Source organism: Protopterus annectens, chromosome 7.part0, assembly GCF_019279795.1.
Source record: "Protopterus annectens isolate FY-2018-M chromosome 7.part0, PAN1.0, whole genome shotgun sequence".
Lineage (NCBI taxonomy): Eukaryota > Metazoa > Chordata > Ceratodontiformes > Protopteridae > Protopterus > Protopterus annectens.
In genome coordinates this window covers 203,719,853-203,742,284 of record NC_056739.1, presented here as the reverse complement: position 1 = coordinate 203,742,284, position 22,432 = coordinate 203,719,853, and the positions used below count along the sequence as shown (strand labels likewise).

Here is a 22,432-nt window from a genome sequence, read left to right as displayed (position 1 = left end):
AAACATGAGGAAGGAGTTTCGGGGGCAGGGCACAGAAATGGGGCCTAAATGACTGGTGCAGAAGAAGGCATGCCAGTAGAACAAATGGCCTTTTTTTTTTTTTAAATGTTGGGTTATGTGTGGATCTGATTATAGTAAGCCAATTGCTACACTGGGCGATCAGCTTATTATAGTGAAGCACTTTTTTTATCTTTTTTTTATTAAAGTTTTTTTTTTTTTTTTTGTTCTTCAGTGGAAAAGCTATTGGATACATAATCTAAATGCAATAAGTTGATGGCTACAATGCAGTGATTAATTACAATCAAGTACTTTTTTTGCTCTTCACTTTAGGAGATAATGGTCTAGGACTATGAATTGTAAAAGAGCTGTGAACAAATTCAAGAAAGGATATGCATAAGATCACTCTAATAAGAAGGGTCAGGATAAACTGATCTATAAGTACAACTTGCAGCTAAGTCAGTTTAAAAATAATCACAGCATACTGGGGGGGGGGGGGGTCACGTGGCCCTTACCTGCTATTAAAATTTGGGTAACTGCAAAAGCCAAAGAATGCTAAAGATGCTGATGTAAGCAGATCAAGTGGCCTGCTGAGTTCTGATTATTTGGGACAAACTCCTTTGCAGTACATTATACCCACTTGCATAGAGTTCTAAGTCCTTGGAATGCCCTGTACTTAACAGCTGAATCAAATAACAAAAAAAAAAAAGTAAATACAAAAGAACATTATATAGTTCCAGCAACATGCTGTATATGTAAAATACCATTTTTTGTTGTATTAGTTACTGTACACATTTTTGTTTTAGACCAATAATCATTCTGTCATTCTGCATTCCTTTTTCAGGCTTTATTGCATATCCTCGCTTGACAAGTTAGACTGTATCTCATCAACATAATTTTACATGCACGTCTCATTTAATGAGGTACACATGCTGTCACATGTGGAGGAAGGATGACTGTAAAAGAGAAATGTAAAAATATTAACTGGCAACCCTGAGGATGAATAGTGAAGACACCACCTCACTCTAGGTCTCACCATAGAAAACAGACAATGGAAAACTTTATGGGCTGTTTCGGTAAGATGAGGATACAGGGACTAAAGTTCTGGGACAGAGAGGAATGCTAATCTTGTTAGAATTAAATAAACAGTTATTTAGCTGCACTTTCTGATTAGCATACAAGGTAAGATGACGGTGGGCCATCAGATTAAAAAAAAAACACCAGACAGCTGCAATAAAACTCTATAGTCCCTCGTTCAGTGGTGACTTGGGAGCACACACAAGAAAAGTGTTACTCAGGGTTGCATGCTTTGCAAATGGGAACTTAAGAGATTCAAATCCTGGTCTTTAGGTCTTACCCATAGCACATTAACCATGTATTGCTATAAACAGTGTTCTTTTATATGTGTGTGTGTGTGTGTGTGTGTGTGTGTGTGTGTGTGTGTGTGTGTGTGTGTGTGTGTGTGTGTGTGTGCATTTATACTGTTTTATATGACATATCACCTAAGGTGTAGCTTATTTCATGAAAGTTGTATCCCAGTCAGAATGGAAATAGAAATCTGACTTCTGCTATCACTGTCATAAACTTTGGTCCCATCCAAGTACCTGTACCCTGAAAAGGTTGCATATCAAGGTAGCACTGTTCCACAAATGAGGGAGTACAGCAAATGGTTTTGTCCTTATGCAAAAACAAACAGCATCCTTTTAGTAAGATGGATCTGTTGCCTTACAAATAAAGATATGTTTGCTACTACTGAATACCTTGTGTTATATTTTAAGGGCACCATCATATGTCACTGTTCCTTGTACAGAACTTACATAAATTTAGGATGGGGACATGCTGCCTACCCCAACTCTGATCCATTTCATTCAGTCATCTACTTTCCCACATGTTCTTGTGCTTTACACAAGTATGATCTGTACATTGCTACCAAAGCTTGTTATGGGTAGGTCTTCGGTGCTCGCTTATTTTAATTTTTTTATTACAGCTATTCTGATACAGTTCAGTACTATATACTGTATTTTATGTTTTGATGTGTTATTTCCTATCATGTATTTTAAACAAATTAATCAAGTAATCATTTCAAGGTCATGTCTGAAATGCAGGCATTCTGTGTAGCAACCCTAACCTAGTCAGTGAAAATAAGCAATTAACCGAGCCTATAAAATCAGTAAATTAAGTTAAAAGACATGAGAAAGAAAAAAAAGAGAGTTCACTGTTAACATAACACTGTAGGGTAAAATCAAGAACTACATGTACCAGAATGCCAAATGTTTATAATCCTTCTAATATCTCTAAGTACACAGCTGTTTGCAAGAGATTAGAGACTGAAGGCCTGACAACCATCACGCAATGCCTGTGAAAAGACAAGGTGAGATTATTTTTGCAACAATTAATTTTATTTGTTTTTCTGTCCACATGGATGACTTTAGCAAAATGTAAAACTCCAGCTTAGGAGTGGGAAAATTAACAGTAGACTTCCAATTCAATATACAGTTCTGCTAGTTTGAGATATTTGGTACATATTTTTGAGTGTGCCATGATAAACCCCCTTTAAAATGAGAAGTGAAATAAGTCTGAGTAATGGTAGAGATTTACTGAAAACTGCAATCAACTTGCTTTTTTCTGGAGAGTGATGTAATGCTTATGAAGTAACAAAGTGGAGTGGGAGACTGGTCTCATTGCATTCATCTGCTTTGTAACATTTCGTACACTACATTCTCAGCAAACATTAACAAAGCTGTACTTCACTGGCTTAAGTCAGGTTAGCAAAAATGTAACAGCTTAAAAAAACAAGGTACAGGTTTAACTTGCTACCTTTTCAACCAACCATTTTGTGGAGGTATGTGTATATAGTTTTGGTTGCAATAATTAGACAGTTTGTTTAGCAAGAGATGGGGTAACATGGAATCAGTCTGAAGCAGAAGAGAAAGGTAGCTTGGCTCACCCAGTGTGTCTGAATTTTTACTGATCATAGTCTTTACTCAAGTTTATTTAATTTATGTTCTGTTAGTCTTTATTTAGCACTCCATTAAAAAATGCTGGCCCATTTTATCAGAATTCATGGTCTGCAACACTGAATTAATCTGTACCTAATTTCTACCTCTACCCCCTTTGTACTTGTATACTAGCATGATTACAAAACATTTCTGTAGTATATTTAGAAACATGCAGTTTGATACCTTGTTTCTAGTTTCTAATGTCACTGGCCTGTGAACAGCATGTACTTATACAACTACCAAGTGCTAATAGTGTGTGTGTGTGTGTGTGTGTGTGTGTGTGTGTGTGTGTGTGTGTGTGTGTGTGTGTGTGTGTGTGTGTGTGTGTGTGTGTGTGTGTGTGTGTGTGTGTGTGTGTGTATTAATGCCTCTACTATATTGCTATATAGTGTAATGATTACCCCACAACCAGTTGCGTACAACTTTTAAACTTATTTGAGTTTTGTGGTTTCAGTCCAAAAAGTGTCTGGTTCAAAGTTTGCCTCATCACTAGAACCTTTAAAATTCCGTGTGTCTAAGGACGGCGGTTTCACGTCTGGGTTCCTGCAAGCATGTGTTTTGATCCCATACTTTTTTCCCCATTTATTAATAATATCACATACATACTCTTGAATCTTGAATCCAGATGCACTCTAGAGATCATCCATACTCCTGAATTCTGAATCCAGATGCACTCTAGACATCAGCCATACTCTTGAATCTTGAATCCAGATGCACTCTAGACATCAGTGTCCTTATTCCTTGACTAGAACATTCCCTTCCTACTAGTACCCTTTACCCAAAGCAGAACACTAATAAAGTTCAAAGTTTCAGTTACCTATCACCCAGGTCAGAACAACACTATTAGATACTACAGAGAACCAAATGGTTACAAGCAACAGACTGGTCCACCCAATTACTCTCAAACTTCAAGTTAATGTATGTAAAATAATGCCCCTCACTTAAAAAGATTGACGGCATGAAGTCATCCCCATACTTCCTTCATTCTCAGGAAGACAGCACTCTCAGTCTTCAGAGACCCGACTTCAGCCATACGAAAAGTGAGAAAAGCTTTGCTATAATTATCTCAGCTAACTGGAAAAATAGATAATATCTACAAGCATCTCTTTTGACTAGTAGTGGTGGACAGGACTAATATCAAATCTGTGGGGTGGAAGGGTACAGGGTTTGAGCCACTTTTAGTGCCTGTGGGACACACTATATGGAGTATCCCTGGTGCCTTGTGTTTCCCTGACCCATGTCCTAATAGCCTTTAAGGCAGACACACACACACACACACACACACACACACACACACACACACACACACACACGTGCATGTGTACACCTACCCTACCTATCTGCTTCTACTGCAACCTTCCAAGCAGACAGACACACACCCACATACACACTAGCACACATGTGTACACACACACGCGCACACACACACACACATACACACACACACACACACACACACACACACACACACACACACACACACACACGTCCACGTGTAGAGCTACCCTACCTATCCACTTCTACTGCAACCTTCCAGGCAGGCACACACACACACATACTCATACGCACACATGCACACACACACACACACACACACACACACACACACACACACACACACACACACACACACACACACACACACACACACACACACAACTACACTATCAGTCCACTAAGCTCCCCAACACTTCCTTCTACCAAAATGGGTGAACACAAGCTTTTGGGTGTGTTTATTAACACAAGCAGCTATATTACTTTATGCAGCATTTCCTGGGGGAGAGAACATGGATAATTAGCATATGCCCCAACCTCAAAATGCCTCATTAAAATTTAGTGTGGCTACAGAGACAGTCCACTGTGGTGTTGCACATCTTCATGTTAATGCAAAGTGGGACGACTGTCTCTGAACTGGAAGTGGTAACCGTGAGGTGTGTCCTATGCAGCTCCAGAGAATACTGCACTTCCTTTTGCAGTCTGCATATTATCAGAAATGAAATATGCTCATGTAGCCTTATGCTGTGCAGCTCACTGACTGACACCACTAACTTGACATCACTGCTGCATCACTTTACTGGGGGACAATGGGCCTCACAGCAGCTCAGTGAAGCATAACTAACTGGCTAACTGGCTAAATAATTATTCATGAAAGGTCGGTTTAGAGCCTTATTTTCGAATAAAGTCCTGCAGGTAAGATTTAGGTGAGCAACTTGGCACAAACTAATGATATGAAATTTACTATTCTTTCTGAACTCAGCCTTAGAATTATAATTCACTTAATATACATAACCTTTTGCTCACTTTCTAGGTCTACAAAAATATCAATGCTATAGACTCACTGAAATAAATTAATATTATTATTACTCATTAATCATTTTGGTTTGTACATTTCAAATGTAAAATTAGATATATTTCTATACAGATTTCTATCTGTCTCAACATGTTTATTCATTTATTTAAATGTAAATAAATTAATAAACATCTCTCTTTTCATTCAATATTGTTTTGTATTCCTTGTCTAACAGATTATATACAGTTGATGTTACATAAATATACAGCTGTGTTTGTACATGTGACAGCCATAGTTATGTATGTTATAACCCCTCTGCAGCATGCTCCTCACACCAGCGCAGTTGACTCATTTAATAAAGTGTAGTTAAATTAAAAGCAGCCTGCACCACCTACACCAACAATTCACATGACTGTGAACTTCTGGAGGGGTGAGAAGAATTGTGCATAGATAATGATGGCTACCCAACCATAAAGGGGATTAGATACTGCTAAGCAGTACAGGTCACTCCTCAAGGGATGCTGGAGGAAGTATTATGCACGTAAAGCTTAGTGCTTATAGGAAGGCACCGGTACCACTAACATTTCTCCAGCAGGCATATTAATAATTAATAGTAAAGTTTTTTATACATTTGAGAGGGCAGTTTCATTGTTTGTTTTTTTACTGTGTGAAGTATTAGCAATGAGCAATGGTATGAAATCTGGAGTGGGCATGTAACACATGTAGATAAGAAACCTGGCAGGGGATTAGAGATCTTAAAAGCAAAGGAGAGGAGTGAAATGATCTCTGTGAGGGCAGAAGGGCAGAAGACAGTAAAAGAGTAAGCACAAAAAAATAATATGAACAACATTGAGAACCACAGCCACATATCCTTCCCACTGGCAAGCCTTACTCCTGTGTTCCAGTTGTAACAGAACTTGCTAAGTTACCAGATGCTTGTATGCTAGTGTATGACTCTGTGAGACTCCCAGCATGCAAATGGGCAGTTATTGGCACAATGACAAATTTACTAGCCATGGTGGTAGACAAAAGGGCTTGAAGTTTGCCTAATAACCCCTTCCTGTGACAAGTTTCTCCATTTTCATTTCTTACCTTACCTCCCACCAGTACTTTCCTCTTGACTATTGTAACCTAGTCACTCTTTCAAAGCTCTCAGTCTCTTATGCCCAGAGTCAGGTGCAAAATCAAAAATAATGAGGGACAAAAGTCCTAAATCAGGGTCACATTTTATATATTAGTACTACTGCTCAAAAATCTGATAGAATAAGAAAATCTGAATTAACATGCTGTTTCTGAAAAAAAAGTCAGCTGTACCTTTAATAACTGCCATGTTTGCTGACTCTAATCCACAACTTTTTTGCAAAGAAACAATTCTGAGAGGGTGTGACGATGTGAGGTTTTGCCAGCCATGCTAGGAGAAGTAGGGCAGTGGATGTGTAACATAAGCCAGCCTGTTATTTGTACATCAAACTGATTTGTACAGATGCTTGTGTTTAAAATGTATTTGTAATGTTGCTCGTGTTAAAAATATATCAACAGTGTGCCCTGCTGGACAGACAAGAAATATATATGCATTATTATAATTGTTTAAATGTGTATGTTTTAACAGAGGATACTGGATGAAAAGAGGTTAATCTCAAACTTCAAAAATAGTAAGAAATTAAATTACTGAGCCTAGACCATAAAAATGTTATCTCACAGTTTTGAATAAAGCCAGAGAAGCAATGTCTGTGAGAAGCATGGTTTATTAGCTGCTGTAGGAAGAGTAGAGGTGTTTTATGGTTTTATGACTTCTATGAGCTGCAGCAGATTTTAGCAAGGCTCTAACTGTGTGTATTATTGACATACAGGTGCTAAGTCCTGGCGGTTTCTAGCAATGGAGGTTGCATGGGAACCAGAAGTCAGATGATCAGATGTATGTGATGTCATTCTGTAATCTAGGGCAAAAATAATGTTTTAATACTGTCTGGGACTGAAGTCTCATGGCAGTCTGTTTTTGAAACCTGACAGTAGGATAACTCGCCTATTTCACCTTGCCTTGCTGTAGTAAGTAACTTAACTAGGGAATATTATTCTTTAGATTAGTCAGGGAAATATAGTGAAATAAAACTATGAAACTGACTCTAATAAAGAACGTTCCTGGATGTTTAAATTGATGTACTGGTGCCATCATTATATCACCTGAATTCGCTGGATATTTAATGCTTGTTGGATATTTAACGTTTGTTATACACTTAAGCTCAAGCGTTCCTGCATGAGACTGGTTTGCTGAAATATAGTGAAATCATTTAAGAGCTGTTTTTCTGTATCTGTGTGAATCTGTCTGTGTTATTTTAATATTTCCTGTGACTGAAACTCTGGTGTTTATTATAAATAAATATTTAGTATTTCCATGTTCTTGTATTATTAATTATTAAATATATTTAAACTGTTCATTGTGGCTGGTCTTTTAGAGAATATTTTAATCTCTGAGAGTACATATATATATATATTTGGTCACAGCTCTGGCCACTCATGAAAGCCTTACTGCATTGGCCTATCATTTGTATTAATATTAATTTTACTCTGTATAATTGGATACTCTTTAAGAGCCTTAGCGTAGCTGGCTTTGGAGTGTCTGGTGGCAGAAACTACCTTATAGTCTGAGTGTGTGAGTGTGTGTGTGTGTGTGTGTGTGTGTGTGTGTGTGTGTGTGTGTGTGTGTGTGTGTGTGTGTGAAACTTAAAATCTCAAAGAGTGTGTGTGTGTCAGCTGCTGGGAGCAGGGACACAAAGCATTGGTTTCACACAGAGGGTGCTGAAGGACTTGGCTTGGACACTTGGCTGAGGACTCAACCCCTACAGCTGTGCTAGTGGTGAGCCTTATTGGGGTCCTGGAGGGAGATAGATATAAAGAAATCCAGACCAAGGGCTGCCTGTGCTCCCTGTGTCCTCTTAAGAGAAATTGTGCTTGATGCAGAGAGCTGCATTTGGAAATACTGTCTGTATGTATTTTTATCCTAGTGAACATTCCCCACAGGTGCCAGTGGTGAGGATTCAGGCTCCTTGATTACTGACCCAGAGGAGGGACATCACAGAGGGTCAGAGCAATATTTTGAAAATCAGGGACAAGGTTGGCAATCAAAGACTCTTGAGAGGCATAGATTCTTTTCAGTGGCCCTCACTCTCACAAGTAGTTGCTAATAACCCAAAAGATGTTTGCTGCACTCCAGAATCCTCACTATGTTAGCTAGACAGGTTGCTTTTCCTTTGGCAAAATTCCACCACTAAATGAAGGATGTTCCTCATATTGATCACTGCTGCAGTAACCTTAACTATATGGGTTATATCCTGCTAAGGATATAACACCTGGCCTGCTTCCAAAGCTTCAGGGCACTGTCCATGCACCCAAAGTATCAAGTAGCACGAGCTGAACTGACTAAAAGACAAGTCTGGGCACAAAGTCCTTCAGAGATTTACTGCTGTTAAAGTGTTTGCTCCTCTGAAGCTTTTGAGGATCGACAGCCAGCTTGTGCTTTCCTTAGCTGGGCAGATAACTTCCCTTTGGGGAAAACATTCCATTTTCTTATTTTTTTACTCGTGTTTTATTACTTTCCTCTTCAGGAAAGTTATTTTAATGCTAGGATTGTTGTTTTTCAATAGATTGTTTTGAGACTGTAACATACTTTTAAATGGATAACATGTTGATTCTGTCAGTTTAAAAATTGTGTTATCTGACTGATAAACTATTTTCTGTAGAGAAATGGTATTTATTTTAAGGTTGTGGGGCTGCTATAGTGTTTGAAAGTGCTTTTTACTGTTTTTTCTGTCAAAAAACTGTAACATTTGCTGACTAGTAGTTTTACTGGTATTGTTGCTTGTTTTCCCCAGGATAGAAATACCATTTTTTGGTTTAACCATGGAATAGATTGTCACTCCCATAGTCACTCCTTTTTCCAACCACAAAAAGAAAAAAATTAAGCAAACAGACTTTACCACCACAGCAGGCTAGCAGTTTGTCTCAGCCACATGTGGGTGACTGTTGTGACAATTTGTTACACCTCAGAACACTCATCTTTTAACCCAGATCCCTCTGGTTTACCACCTAATGCCACCATGGATGAGGGGTTAGCCACGTCCTCTGTAGCTGTTGGGTCACCTCAGTGGGCAAGCAGGAAGCACACTTGTTGGTCCTGGGAGAAGGAACAGAGAAGGTATCCCTGTTGTGTCAGAATGCTGTGCCCATCCCTGGGGAAGCAGAAGCTGCCATTAATAACACAGTTGGCCTCATTTTTCCTGTCAAAAAGAAACAGAAAACCAAGCATGTATCTACTTGTCTTCAGATTTCTTTGGATAGGAGTAGTTTACCAAAACTGGCTTAAGGTTTTATTCAGGCTATTTATCCTTCGCTTAGAATAGTTTTCAGTAAAAGAAAGGAATGCTTCATTTCCTGAAGAGATTCAAGATTCTGAATCTGAACAGCAAGGTGCAGGGATGGGGTCAGGGTTTTGTCCTCAGATTTCTGATTCAGGCTCAGAGGAGATCTATCTTTCTGATTCTGTTTCTGTTGGGGGTTCTCTTTCTCTGAAACTATTGCTAGAATGTCCCATTTTTTCAGTGGGAGAACACTGAGGTTTCTCAGTCCCTCAAAAAATACTACAAGTTATTACAGAAAGATGTTCCAGAACTTACACCCATTCCACCTGCTCTGTCTGCTTTAAAGGATATGAGTCTTACTGCCTGCAATTTTCCCGATAGTCAGCCAGTTGTCCCTAAAAAGGTAGAGGATGTATAAAGTTCCTCAGTCTTCTAACTTTGTATATGCTATCCCCAAGCCTGACCCAGCAGCTGTAGCCTTAATTGACTCCTCTGCTGCAAAGCACTTTCCAATCCTACTATTTCTAAGAAGGATGGGGAAATTATTGATAGTTATGGGAAAAAGTTTATAGTTCTGCAAATTTGAATTTCAGAATTTTAAATTGTTAGGTTCATATGTTAAAGACGAAGCATGGAGAAGACCTCAGTTTATAAATTTATTGAATCCACAATAAAACAGATACGGACCAAGTTAAAAGCACACACAAAACACCATGAACGCCTTAAGCATCCAACCTTGTGTTTTCATCTTTTTTGCATAGACTTCATCAGATGACCAGAATACTCAAGGAAATCCAGTATTTATGTAAATATTAGGCAAATAAGGGAAGAAATAAATGGAAGAAATAGTAAATTCAAACCCATACAAAAATGTAAGGATTATAATAATGAGTTTAAAAATAATAAAGGAAATAACGGGGATGAATTTCAACAGGCTTTAATATTAGAATATAATGTTTTAAACAATAATGTTAAAAAATTTTTTTAAGGGAATGGGAGAAATTTGTTTCCCTTTCAGACATAGAGAATCTTTCTAACATTCCACAAAAGGTGATTTATAAGAATCCGCAATGTATCAGAACTATTTTGGAAAACAAACATAAAGGTAGTCACAATAGAAGTAAGGTAGGTACATATAAATGTGGCCATTGTACTCAATATAGATACATTTTGAGCACAGAGAAGTACTACCTGGAATGTAGAAATAAATGGATTAATAGTTCTGACCATTACAATTGTGAAACCAGGGGAATAATTTATTTGGCTATCTGTAAAACATGTGGGTCCTTCTATGTTGAAAAGACGGAGAGGATGTTAAAAAGAAGGATCTATGAATATACTTATGAAATATCAGTGGGGAAGGAAACTAATGCCCTTTTCAAACACACTAAGGCATGTTCTGAATACAAATTTGGGTTTATGGTATTAGAACAAATTAAAAATGACATTGGGAAGACAAGATTGAATTTAGAGAGTTATGGTGGCAAGTAACCCTGGAAGCTGGTAACCCCCCCTGGCTTGAATGATTATATTTCTATTTTACCATTATTAAAATTAAGGTCTGCCAAACTTTGAAGGAACATGAAGTGCAACACTAATAATAGCCACCAGATGGCATAGGTTTCCCACTGTTATATGGATTCTCTGCATTTTACAAGCACCTTATAAGCATCTTATAATTAAGTTTAAACATTATTTATTAGGTTTTTGATATATTTACTATTTTATCATTTTATTAGACAATTTTAAGTGAATCAATAAATATATTAATGTTATTTTTATATTTGTTTAAGTGGCAACAAGCAAGGAATTTTAATGGTTAACATTTTAAATGACTAAATACGTTTTAAGCTGTGGAATCATTACCATTTTTAAAAGTGACAATTAACTCCCCATAGGCTATTCATTTAATTGCTTTTACATAAATACTGGATTTCCTTGAGTATTCTGGTCATCTGATGAAGTCTATGCAAAAAAGACGAAAACGCAAGGTTGGATGTTTAAGGCGTTCATGGTGTTTTGTGTGTGCTTTTAACTTGGTCCGTATCCGTTTTATTGTGGATTCAATAAATTTATAAACTGCAGTCTTCTCCACGCTTCGTTTTTGGCACTTTTTTGGATTTATTGGTTGGTTTGTGCAGTTTTCCACTACTTTGGTTTATTCATATGATAAAGCTTATTCTCATATATTGTGAAATTATGAGGAAGGTTGGATCTGTAGTTTCTTCTTGTGAAGAAAAATCTGCTTTAAATAACTTCGTTTCTTCTACTGTGCAGGTCACTGCTTATTGTTTGTAGTGTGTGTATAACGCTGTTGATACTTCTTCCAAGGCTATTGCCACTGGTACTTTTTAAAAGAAGTTTGCATGACTTCATTCTCAGAACCTGCCAGATGATGTTAAAATGAAATTTTAAATACTCCATTGGATAGAGATTTAGTGTTTGGTCCCTCTGCTGCAGAGGTGACCAAAATGTGATGAAAGGGGCAAGCTGATTCAAGGATTTCAGCCCTCCTTTTCCAAATTGCTCAAGGGATTTTCTTTCTCCTCATCCAATTTTGGCAAAAAAACAGAATAAACAGTGTCAACTGAATTCAGGTAAGCAGACATTTAAGGAGATGTGGCAAGGAGGTTCCAAAAAGAGGTCTCGAACCTCCCAAAACCAACCAATCTGAATAACTATTCAAGAGACCTTGTGACCCCCTCCCACCCTGGCCCTCTTCTCTTCCAGAAAGTCTGGATCTCTGTTTTTCTCTTTGGCAATTGAATGTTTCAGACAAATGGGTTCTCAAAATCATTCATAAGGGTTACAGATGGCAGTGGGAAGAAATTCCTCCTTTCCAGGAGGCCATTCATCCTGCAGATCAGACAGCTTTGTTTCCACCTGTTCTTCATCACATGCTATTCTAAGAAGTAATAGAACCAGTTCTTCCTTCCCAGGTGGGGGAAGGGGTTTTATTCAAGAATGTCTCCAGTCCCAAAGAAAGAAAACACTTGGGGACCAGTTCTGGATCTTTCTTTCCTAAACCTATTTGTGATCGTGCCAATATTCAAAATGATGTCAATTTACAACCTGTTGACACTTCTTCCTTTTTCAAATTTCTGGGTAACATAGACTTAAAATGTGCTTATCATCACATTCCTATTCATCTAGACTTCATGAGTTTCTTAAGGTTTTGTGTGCCTAGATCACATTATCAGTTATCTGCCTTACCCTTTGGATGATCCACTGCACCAAGAGTGTTCTGAAATAGTCTAGTTCCAGTTATAGCTCACTGCAGGCTACAGGGTATCCAAATTTTTCTGTAATTAGACAACTTGCATATGCTTGCAGAGTAATTTTCAAAATGTCAGGAATGACTCTTTTCAGTGAGAGGTCTCTTGCAGAAGCTGGGATTCCAAGAGCACATTCAAAAGTCTTTCTTTACTCCCTCACACAGGATTGTTTTTCCTGGGATATTAACAAGACTCCTCAGTTCAAAGAGCTTTTCTTCTACCGGAAAGAAATAGCTCTTGATTTAGATCTACTTCTAAGTTTTTCCACTCAGACTTCAGTCACTGCAACAGAATACCTCTGGAATTTGGGTCTCATGGCATCTGAGATTGTCATGATACCCTTGGCAAGACTCCACATGAGAAAGATAAATTGGTATCTGAAATCTCTTTGGTCTCAGCATTAACAGCCTTTATATTTTCAGATACCAGTACTGGGGTTTGTCAGAAGAGAAATCACTTGGTGGAGACAACAGATATCCATAAATCAAGGTCTACCCTTCTCCCTCCCTGTTCCAAATCAGTCAGTCACCACAGATGCTTCAGACTTTGCTACGGGAGCAGTTTCAGGAGAGATAAAAGGGCAGGGGGTGTGGTACACCAAGGGCAGATGCAAGCACATAAAGCTCAAGGATATGCTTGGCCTCATCAAGGCACTCAAATCTCTGCACCATTTTTGGTCCTCGGGACCTCTTGAAGTTGTTACAGACAATACCACAGTGCTGTGGTACATCAACAACTGGGAGTAACCAGGTTGTACCACTTTGCAGACTACCCGTCTCAGCTTGGGATTTAGCTTCACAGCCCAGTCTCACTCTACAGGCATCCTACATTCCATCAAAACAAAACAATGTGGCAGACAAACTGAAAAGGGCAGATCCTCACAAATGGAAACTAGATCAGGGAGCCTTCCAATATTTATCCATCTGTGAAGAGTTCCTCAAACAGACCTCTTTTGCCCTCTCTGAACAATCAACTGACAAAATTCCGATCCAGGACTCCATGCAAGAAGGCCTTTAAGAAAGATGCCTTTTCTTTTCTTTTACTTGGACAGGAATATTCTTGTATGCCTTTTCACCCTTTTCACTAATATCCAGAGTACTTATGAAGATTTAGAAGGAATCAACCAAGATCACTGTTATGACTCCCCTTTGGCCCAGGCAACTTGTGGTTTTCCCTTCTTTTGAAATGGTCAGGGGCAATTACCACAAGCTTCCTCACCGAATGGATCTACTCACACAAGGACAGGGGTGTTTGATACACCCCAACATCAATCATCTTCAATTGACTGCCTGGAAGATAGAGTGTTAATTCCCTTTAGGTACCTGTTTTCTGAGGATGTGCAGTAGGTACTAATGGAGGCAAGAAAGCCTGCCACTAGAAAAGCATATATTAGCAAATGAAAAGGTTTTCTAGTTGGAGCCAACAACATAACCAGCACCCATTCAGGGCTAGATGGTCTCTGGATTTACAATATTTGTGTGAGTTACTATCCTATGGCCTTTCTTATTCCTCTATCAAGGTTCATTTATTGGCCATTTCAGTATGTTGGCCCATGAAGCTGACTGTCAAAATGTTCTTGAAACGAGTTTTGCAAAAGCGGCCCCCAAGTAAACTGGTGTCCCATCCTTTTGATCCTAATTTTCTGCTAGAGAAACTAACACTTGCTCCACTTGAACCAGTTAATCTGGCAAACTTGAAGTTCTTAACATGGAAAACAGTTTTATTGATTGCTCTGATTTCTGCAAGAAGGGTATCTGAGTTACAAGTTCTTAGGGTGAGTCAACCCTAACTCATTTTCCACTAGGACAGGGTTTCTTAGAGAACTAACCGTTCATTTATTCCTAAAGTGTTATCTAAGTTTATTTTAAGGGAGGAAGTTTGCACTACTAACTTCAATGGGCGCCCCCTAGACCTTTGACAGAAAAAAATATGTCCTCCCATTTTTCAAAAATGTCCATATCTGGAACCATAGGAGTTATATGAGAAGTATAAATGAGTTAAGTCAAACTATCCATCTTCCTGTTTTCTTCCTGAACCTAACAATGAGGGAGAAAGGATACTCCATACCTTGGATATCCACAGACAACTCTGGTACTGTACAGAACTAAATATTTCAGATCATTGGATCAATTTTTAATTTCTTGTGAAGGTAAGATGAAGGGACAACCAGTGTCAAAACATACTATTTCCAAATGGTTGACGTAGGCTATTACCTTTTGCTAGACTCACTGTGATAATGTGAGGTATTGCCAGCTATGCCAGAAGAAGTAGGGCAGTGGATGTGTAACATATGCCAGCATAGCTAGCTGAAACATTGTAAAGAATTATATGTCATTTGTATATCAAACTGATTTGTACAGATGCTTGTGTTGAAAAATCTATTTGTAAAGCTGCTTGTGTTAAAATGTACCAACAGTGTGTCCTGCTGGACAGCAAAGAAATACACCTGTATGTCAGACTGTATTATAACTGTTGAAATTAATACGGTAACAGGATAATGGAAGAAAAGTGGTTAAGCTCAGCTCAGCTAACTTTGAAAAATAGTTTGAAATTAAGTTACTTAATTTAGTCCATAAAGATTGCATCTTACAGTTCTGATTGTAGCCAGAGAAAAAAAGCCTGTACTAGGAAGCCTTCTGTATAGTCTTTCGCAGTGAACTAATTGCAACTCTGGAAGGGTGGAAGTTTGACATTATTTTATGACTTCCAGAAGCTGCAACAGATATTAGCAAAACTCTATATGGGTGTGTATTATTGACACATATGTGCTAGATTCTGGTTCAGTTGCTAGAAAAGGGGGTGGTATGGGAACCAGAAGTCAGATGACCAGATGTATGTGATGTCATTCTTTAATCCAGCACAAAAATGATGTTTTAATACTACATGAGACTGCAGTTTCAGGGCAGTCTATTTTTGTAACATGACAAAGAAGGATCTCTCACCCACTTTATCTTGCCTTGCTTTAGTAAGTAACCAGGGAACAGTAATTCATTAGATTAGTCAGGAAAATACAGTGAGATTAGTTAAGTATTGTTTTTGTGTAACTGTGTGAACCTGCCCATCTGTGTTATTGTTAATATTTCCTGTGATTGAAACTCTGGTGTTTATTTTAACTAGATGTCTTCATGTTCTTTATTTATTTATTATTAAATATATTTAAAATTCTCATTATGGCTGGCCCTTTAGAGAATATTTTAACCTTTCAGAGTACTTATAGTCACCAGGGAATAATAATTCATTAGATCAGTCAGGAAAATACAGTGAGATTAGTTAAGCATTGTTTTGTGTAACTGTGTGAACCTGCCCATCTGTGTTATTTTTAATATTTCTTGTGATTGAAAGTCTGGTGTTTATTGTAAATAGATGTCTTCATGTTCTTTTATTATTAAATATATTTAACATTCTCATTATGGCTGGTCCTTTAGATAATATTTTAACCTTTCAGAGTACTTACATTTATTTGGTGACACTGTGGCCACTCCTGAAAGCCTTAGTGCATTTGTCAAAACATTACCATTTGTATTAGTATTAATGTCACTCAGTATAACTGGGTAACCTTGTAAGAGCCTTAGAGTAGCTGGCTTTGGAGTGTCTGGTGGCAGTAACTACCTTATAGTCTGGGCAGAGGGGCATAGCTAGTAAATCTGTGCAAGCCTTTCCCAGGTGTGTGTGTGTGTCAAAATCAAATCTCAAAGAATGTGTGTGTCAGCTACTTGAAGCAGGGACACAGAGAACTGATTTCACAGAAAAGGTGTTGGAGGACTTGGCTTGGACACTCGGCTGAGGACTCAACTCTACAGCTGTGCCAGTGGGGAGTCATATTGGGGGCCTGGAGAGAGACAGAGAAACACAGACTCTGGAGTGAGTCTGCTCCCAGTGTGCTCTTAAGGGAAATTGTGCTTGATTCAGAGAGCTGTATCTGTAAATACTGTGTGTATCTATTTTTGTTCCGAGTGAATATCCTTCAGTGGTGAGGATTCAGGCTCCTTGATTACTGGCCCAGAAGAGGGGTGTCTACTCACCATAACAAATGTATTCCAGGTAGGGTCATGGCATCTCTACAAGGACCTTGGCTTCTTCTATGGCTTTCTGGAAAGGGTTGGATTCTAGAAGTATTCTAGAATATGTTACTTGGTCCTCTGTATATACTTTTACAAAGCAGTATAAGCTGAATTCCTTTTCTAGGTCTAGATCATGCTTTGCTAAGACCATTCTCCAGGGGTTTCTGGACCCCTCTCCTTTCATCTGCTGAATATAATTTTCTCATATAACTAAGGCTACTGCAGCAGTGATCAATATAAAGAACATAGTACAGTTGTGCAAGTTGAACTTAGCATAACAGTAGATGCTTGAATGATCACGGCTACAGTAGCCACTCTCTCCCTTCATCCCCCTTGTTTTTTGGTGTGTTTTTTATGCCAGGGTGTTGACATTTATTTCTTGTTATTCCTAGCTTTGCCCTTTCAGGACTCAGTCTTACTCTCTGTGCTGGTAAGAAAGCTCTGAAGAGCTTCATGTCCAAACTTATCTTTTAGACAACTCAGCTCAAGCTACTTGACAGTTTGGGCATGTGGATAGTGCCATGAAACTTGGGAAGTTGGCTGGCTGTTATATCCTTGGCGAGATATAACATATATAGGTAAGGCTACTGCAGCAGTGATCATTCAGACATCTACTGTTATAGCAAGTTCAACTTACACAACTGTACTTTTTCATGTGCTGTTTGCTATGGATTGCATAGTTGAATTCTAATAGGGGAGTGGAACTGCAGAATGGTTAGGTGAAATTGCTGGATGTTTTTACTACAAGTCCCATAGCTGAGAGTATAATGCCACAGTTAACAGTTAAATCCATGCAACTGAGTGATCAGATCTGTCAGAAATGTCTGCACTTTCATCAAGACCTCACAAGCAATGGTAGAGATGGATAAAGTCCTGACCATAACCCATGCAACCTGAGCTTGATTAGTGCTTATGCACCTGCTGGAGGTTGCTGCAGAGGGACAGTTGTGAAGAGGATAAGCTGCTTGTATCTGTCAAGTTAGAGGGATGGTTTTCATGTCCTGGGTACACAAAATGCACTGATTTCCATGGCGGAGGCCACTGGGAGATATATATATATATATATATATATATATATATATATATATATATATATATAGATATAGATATATATATATAGGTCTACTTCATAACACTGAAATTTCATAATGTTGAATTTCATAACATTTAGACCATAATATTGAAAATTCAAAACACTGAAAACCCAAAACATTGAAAACTCAAAACATTGAAAGTGTGCTTCAAAACATTGAAAACTACATTGCACAAGTAAATAATATCACCTCCACCTACAACAATACCTAACTAACAAACACACTTTCTACTATGTTTCTGCAGGGGGCAAGCCCCCCTGCACCCTCCCATATGGGGGGCTCTGCTCCCCACACCCCCTTGTAAATTAGATATACCAACTCCAAGATCGCACTACAGTGGAAAAAAGTTACTTTCCTAACCTCAGATGTAGTAGAAAGTGTGTTTGTTAGTTAGGTGTTGTTATAGGTGAAAAGGATGTTATTTATATATGCATTGTAGTTTTCAATGTTATGAAGCACACTTTCAATGTTCTGAATTTTTAATGTTTTGGGTTTTCAATGTTTGGTGTCAATCTTATGAAATTCAATGTTATGACATTTCAATGTTTTATGTAAATATATATATATATATATATATATATATATATATATATATATATATATATATATGTGTGTTCACTTTATAATCCCAGAATCCTGAAATATCAGATTTCAGAATCTCGAGATCATAAAGCCGAAGCCTTAAAATCCCGAAACCCCCGAAGCGCGGATTTCAAAATCACGACTCCTACACTAACCATACACCACACACATACACACACCTTTCCCCCACACACAAACACACAAACCTACACTACATACAAGTAGGGTGGCAAGCCCCCCCCTGCACCTCTATGTGGGGGGATGTGCTCCCCACACCCCATAGTTAAATATACTAACTCCAAGGTTGCATTACACAGACAAACACACGAAAACACCACCATACAAGCTACATTCCCCTTGCACACACATCACAGTAACAAAACACACTGACACACACTAAAGCCCATAACCAAAACCCTTAAATATAAATACTTATCTGAATCTCCAGCTATCCATTCACACACTGCAACACCAGAAACGCTAATTCAACATCTCTGGACTTCGCGATTTTGAAATTCGTGCTTCTGGCATTTCAGAGTTTTGAGCTTTCGGTTTTATAATCTCAGGATTCTGAAACTCGATATTTCAGAATTTTGGGATTATAAAGTGTTCCCATACATATATATATATATATATATATATATATATATATATATATATATATAATATCCTCATTCCAAGAGGGGAAGTATTTGTGGGCTTACACTATCCATGGAAGTCAGTGACCGTCCTGTACTAAGAACACTGCACACCCTCCTAGAAGAACGTATTCTGAGCATGCATAGGTAGTTAGGGGTATAAAAGGAAAACCCTGGTTTCTGAGTGGATAATGGCACCACTCCTGCATTGTCTGACTCCTCTGCTAGGGGAGCAAAGATACTATAGGTTTTTTAGCCCCCCCCCCCCCGTGGGAATGAATGGGCCTGATGAGGGGGCAATCACAGGAAAAAAACATAGAAGAAGGGTTTCTGACACATTTTGCTCTTTTTGTCTGTTAAATGCTGGGGTTAAAGCTCATATACCAAACTAAAAACTATAGTTGCCAGAACACATATTGCTGATCATCTAGTAGTAGTGCAGAAACAAAGGGTCTGCTATTTATGTCATAATAAGCTCTTTTACTACTTTCACTGTTCTTCCTACTACTGCCTTACTCTGTGGATCAATACTATATGATTTTGTTATGTTATAGCATCAATACTATATGATTTTGTTACGTTATAGCATCAATACTATATGATTTTGTTACATTATAGCATCAATACTATATGATTTTGTTACATTATAGCATCAGTACTATATGATTTTGTTACATTATAGCACTGAATTGTCAATGAGATCCTTAGTTTGACTCCATAAAATGAAATCATTGCCCCCCACCCATGAAGTGATGTAATTTAAGACATTGGAATACCAACTCCACGCTACCAGCCTTTCTTCAAAGTTGAAACCCCCCTTCTCCTGTAATCTGAAATCCACGATCAATAAGTTAATACAGATCTCATCACACATTGCTTTAGTTCTGCAAAATGAACACAAATAACACATTCCACCCATTTTCTGCAAAGCAATAAAGGTCTTGCTGAAATGAACTGGGCAATGTAATTTAACTAAATCAAGCATGAATTGTGTGCCATAAAAATGAAGAGTTTGTGATATTTTTTTAGATGTATTCCATTACTAAGAAGCAAGAATATCCAGAAGTACAAACAAGACTTCATAAAAATAATATATATGTGCATTTTCTATGTCTGCAAAAATGTGGCATATGAAAATGCTGTCTGTCTTGGCTGACACGATGCTGCTTGCAAATACTGTCATACGTTTTAAATAGTGTCTGCTAAGTACAAATGCTATATAGTCCTTTGTGAGTCAAGTGTTGTCGTAGGAGAGCACTGTGTTTTGTGCTGTCTGTGCTCTTGTGAAAGCATTTTATGTACAATCCAAGTACAATCAGTCATGCACTATAACAGTAAAGTTCACATGTTTCATAGTGCGCATTCTAAGCATATCTGATACGTTCATACCACTTTATTTTTAGAGGTGGAATCGCACTGCTGTTCTTGCACAGTAGTGAGTCACCCATATTCAGCATCTTCATTTCATGTTACCAGGAAACCAGCAAAAAATAGTGAAGACAAAAGACAGCAAATATTTCCCTGGAAGCAGCATTCTGTCAGGTAGGGTACGGAATTATGTGTAAGGATTCCCTTAGTGCAAGGAAAGAGGTTATGCTGCCTCTTAATGTGGGTATTGAACAGCATTTTACACAGTATATTACAGGCTGTTGGACTGTATGACAGAAAAGGCACAAATTAATGGCAGACAGGTATAAGGATGGTCACATGCCACAAAGCAAAAGTAATGTTTTAGACTGGAATCGCCTCACTGCATAAACATTCTAGCATTTAGTTCAATATTCTTCTTGACCTACAAATAGGTTTCTTGAAAGACAGACTTTTTTCTGTTGTGGAAAAGCTGGGGTTTTAGGAAAATAATGAATCTGCTATAAATCTTTAGAATTTTGTGTCATAAGTCTATCAATAAAAGTGTTTTAAAATGCAAAATCCTAAATCTGAAATGGTTGACGTATGTCAAGACCAAAACTATAGACTACAAATACTGAACAGCAGAACTATAAAGTAAGTACACAGCATGAATGCAGAGGGTGACAGCAATACTCTGATGTTTCTGCTGTGAAGTCACTATAAATATAACCAAAAGAATAACTGGCACAAGTCATGCAAATATTTGTCAGTACATCTGCCCCACTCAAGAAACTGATGCATCCACCTCAGCTCCTGCTACCTCCACAAATAGTCTGTGTTTTATACCTTACTTTACATTTGAAGGAGCTTTACATGTGACATAGAATAGAGCCATGCAGTATGCAGACACACGTGATACTTCCCATACTATCTTGTAAGACTTTCTGCCTATGTGACTCTGAGAGAATTCAACTTGGGAGCTGACTCCCAATTGTCATTAGGTTTTGCTTCCACACCAGGATGCACTGAAACCCTCCTCACAAGGATGGCAAACAGGCCATTGGCTGCACAAAGCTCCCTCCCTCCAGGGTGGCCCTCTGGTACCCAAATGTCTGGATGATTTTGAGTGACTAGAAGCATGGACTGTTCCGTCAGGATGGTAATCCATTTTGTTTTGCAGTATGATACTTAGTATCGCTACACCCACATACTCCATGGTCAGCCATCAGGTGGGTTTCATTTGGGGGAAGCAGTAAATGGCTATGTCAGTCACAAGTTCATTATAAAGCTAATGGATTTTATTCTTCACTGAGGGAAGGAAATGCTGTTGGATGTACAAGGCATCCATATAGCTGAGGGAAGATAGTGTGGAACTGCTGTAATTTTAGATCTAAAGTTATCCAAGCTAGTGAACCAAAAACAGCATGTTTAATTAATTGTTATTTCTCTAATTCCTTTCCAGATCTCTCACTCTTTGGCTAAGAAACCTTCTAAGGTGAATAACACTGCAAAGCGTGTGACCCAATTAATGCTCTCTCTGAATGGGTATTAAGATGTCACCAACATATTTAATCTCAATAAACTAATTAATACAAATCACAATATAAAGCATTGTGTTTTGTGTCTTGTGGTCACTGAACAGCAAAAACATATACTCAGGCACATTCATTTTCAATTTTTCTGGGAAAATATTGGTAAATCTTGAATTTGAACTGAGGATTGAAAAAAAAACAGGATTTTCATGGAATTTGTCATTTTAGGCCAGAGCCCTAATTCCCTTTTGTTCATATT

The 22,432-nt window shown here is 38.1% G+C and overlaps 1 long non-coding RNA gene across 1 annotated transcript; it reads left to right on the top strand.

Annotated features, from left to right (window-relative positions):
* The first annotated feature begins 2,298 nt into the window (after window positions 1–2,298).
* LOC122805798 lies at window positions 2,299–22,196 on the top strand. The gene is made up of 3 exons (XR_006365450.1): window positions 2,299–2,368; window positions 20,695–20,833; window positions 22,104–22,196. It is a non-coding gene; the product is annotated as an uncharacterized LOC122805798 (long non-coding RNA).
* Window positions 22,197–22,432: the final 236 nt, after the last annotated feature.